Genomic DNA, 3447 nt, shown 5'->3' with positions numbered 1-3447 from the left:
GCTCAACTCACACATTGACACATTACCACAATTTACAAAATCACTATCCCATCATTTTAACCCACTTCACCCAAGTGGCTCAAACCCAAACACATTGACATATCATATACTCTTCCTCATGCCAATTTTCAACAACACCAATTCCAATAAATCATCATTGTACACAATCAATATCACACTCTCCATCAACATGGTTCCACCCACAATTCAACCATAATCAACCAGCAAGCATATATCACAACATGCATATTTCTCATACATCATACCATTAAGGCATCAATAATCATCATCACATATATGACCACATCATATATACCAACCATTCAACAACACCAATAATTCAATGCCTATCTTAGGGCCTCTAGCCTAAGTATTTCCTACCATATTACATATTAGATACGAGAAACCGAGACCATACCTTAGCCGATTTCCCAAACTCAACTGGAGCACTTCCAAACCACTTTTTCCTCAAGCTCTCAAGGCCTCAACACCTCCAAGAACAGATTTTTCACCACCAAACCCTTTTCACTCTTTTCAATATCACCAATCAAGCCCCAATATTCACATATACACAACCTAAGCCACAATCATCACACCCATACACAACATCTCAAAACCCAAACATCATAGAACCACAAATTACACTAGGGTTGAGAATCTTACCACACTCAAGGTCCAAGAAGACAAGATTAACCTTCTCCTTCAAGAGAGTTGGGTCCTATAACATCAAAGAGCCCAAAATCTTATTTTTGCTCATGAAACTCAAAATCAAGGCTAGAAATTCGAAGAGAAAAACGTGGCTTACCTCAAGATTGATTGTATGGGTTTTGTAGAGCTCTCCGCGGTGAACGCGTGGCCGCAAATGGAGCGGCAATCGGAGCTCTTAATCAAAAGTTATGGTGGTTTGAAGATCAAGTGAGAGATAGAAGTTTGAGAGAGTGTTCTTCCCCCATCCATCTCAATTTTCAGCGTGTGTTAGTGTTGTGTGAGGAGAGAGAGTGCTGAAAACTAGGGTTTTAGGGTTTAGTTATGTTGGGCCAAGGGCCCACTTTGGGTCCGGTTGGCCCGGTTTGGCCCGTTCGGTCCAATCTTGGTCCGAATTCTATAAAATTGGTACCGAAATTCTCGTCTCAATATCCTCTATCACATTTAGCCTAAAAATCACATTTTGGGCTTTCTAGAATAAATTCTCATTTATGGGTTAATTAGCCGTTAATTAACCGGGTTTTACATTCCAAGTGTTTGTGAAAATGCCTCTCTAAGTTTTAGGGTATATTTTTCCACTCTTGACTTGGAATTGAGTAATTGAGGTGACTTTAAGTCACTAATATTCGAATTAATTGATAATTTGGAGATTTTAATTAATCTCATTTTCATTAACGAGTAAGACCTATGGATTAAGATTGAATAAACCCGATTGACTTATCTCACCATTAGGGTTGACTAATTGGGTTTGCTCTTGTAATTGTCATGTCATGGTTAGTGATGCGAAAGTCATTGATGTCCAATATTGATTGGAGATTCAGGGTTGCTAGTTGTTCTTGTTTCCATTGACGAGTAAGACCTATAGATTAAGACTGACTATGCCTATTTAATTTTCTCCCGATATTGGAGATGACGAAATGGGATTAACTCTAGGTAATCGCCATGTTTGTGGTCAATGACTTGGTTAGGAAGCTTTGATTCCCAATCCTTGCTAGGAGTGTCTTTTAGCATTGATCTTCGTTTAGTTGTTAGTTTTACTTTCTTGCAATTTATTTTCTTGTCTATTTATCTGCAAACTCCCTTATTCTCATGAGCGATAATAGGCACACCTCACTACAATTCCTTTAAGAGACGACCTGACATTTAATACTCTCGATCTTTATTGGTCTGTATTCGCGACAAACAAAATTAAACTTTGATTCGGGTCATTTGTTAGTTTGGAACTACTTGCAACACTTGAGAAAATTCTAAACTAACATTTGGCTCACATCATAGACCAAATTCACATTCTATAACATTTTTACAATCAACATTTCATGAGCTTAGTATAAATATCACCTATATTTTAAGTATTTCTCATGATATGGATTAGAGAGTTCCATATGTTAAATATTTGCAAACAGGTCAAATTCCTCTTCATATCAATGATTCCAAGAAATTTAAGTGTCAAGCTTGTTTTTATACTTTAATTGGCAGGGATATATAGGTCATCACCGATTTTTCTATTTTTTTTTATTTTAAATGACTTAAGATGCTGAGTTGGACATGAATGAAGTACATGAAAGTATTTATGGTATACATGTTGGTAGCCAAAGTCTTTCCTCTAAGATTTTGTGTGCAGCTTTCTTCTGGTCGACCTTAAAGTAGGATTGTAAACACAAAATTGCCTCTTATGACCATTATAAAAAAATATGCACCTATTATTCATACACCTGCTGAGGTCTTGCACTCTTCAAAGGTAAGTTGGCCTTTCAATAGATGGAAGCTTGATATATCTCGGTCCATTTTCACAATCCCCCAATAGGTAAAATTTTTAGTTGTTGCAATTGATTACTTTTCAAAATAGATAGAGGCACATCCATTGGCAAAAACAACTTTTGATAAAATGATAGCTTTTGTATGGAAAAGTATCATATGCAGGTTTGGTATCCCTCAACATATTATAATTGATAATGGTCGTTAGTTTATTGACAATAGCTTTATTTATTTTTTTACAAAATTTTAGAATTCATCAGCATTATTCTTTAGTCAAATGCCTGGAGATTAATGGCTTAGCTAAGATTATGGGAGTACAACACCACTGTCCCCACATCTTATTCTACAACAAAAGAAACTTCATTCTGTTCAATGTACAATTCTGATGCCATGATCCCAATTAAAATTTCACAACAATTCTTAAGAGCAAGGATTGATTTAATAGCATCTTACAGTGCAAGATTTATAGAACTTGATACTATTAAGGAACTCCAAGATATGACAACAATCAAACATCGAGCTATATAACACCAAATTGCCCGTAGATACGATAAGTACATCTTCAGGACTTCAGTGTCGGTAACCTAGTTCTGAGAAAAACTGAAAAATATCGAAATCCACCATGGCATGGAAAGTTAGATGCCATATCGGAAGGATCATTTCGTATATGTAAAGTGTTAGGCAATGGAGCCTATAATATACATACTTAGATGGTGCAACTTTACCTAACTCTTGAAACATTCATCACTTAAATTGTATTATAGTTAATCTAAGGACAGGGTTGTACTCTTTTTCCTACTCACAAGATTTTGTTTCCAAAAGTGGGTTTTGCTTGGAGAGGTTTTAGCGAGGTATTCCTACCTACACCTTCACCATGAAGGTTCATAAATAAATAATTATTTATTTAACCTTATGTGCAATATTGTCTCTACTTAACATTCATATGTCATCATTCAATACTTCAGTCACAAATTATGATTTCAAATT

Source organism: Arachis duranensis, chromosome 6 (genome assembly GCF_000817695.3).
Source record: "Arachis duranensis cultivar V14167 chromosome 6, aradu.V14167.gnm2.J7QH, whole genome shotgun sequence".
Taxonomy (NCBI): domain Eukaryota; kingdom Viridiplantae; phylum Streptophyta; class Magnoliopsida; order Fabales; family Fabaceae; genus Arachis; species Arachis duranensis.
Note: the sequence above shows the minus strand (reverse complement) of the source record.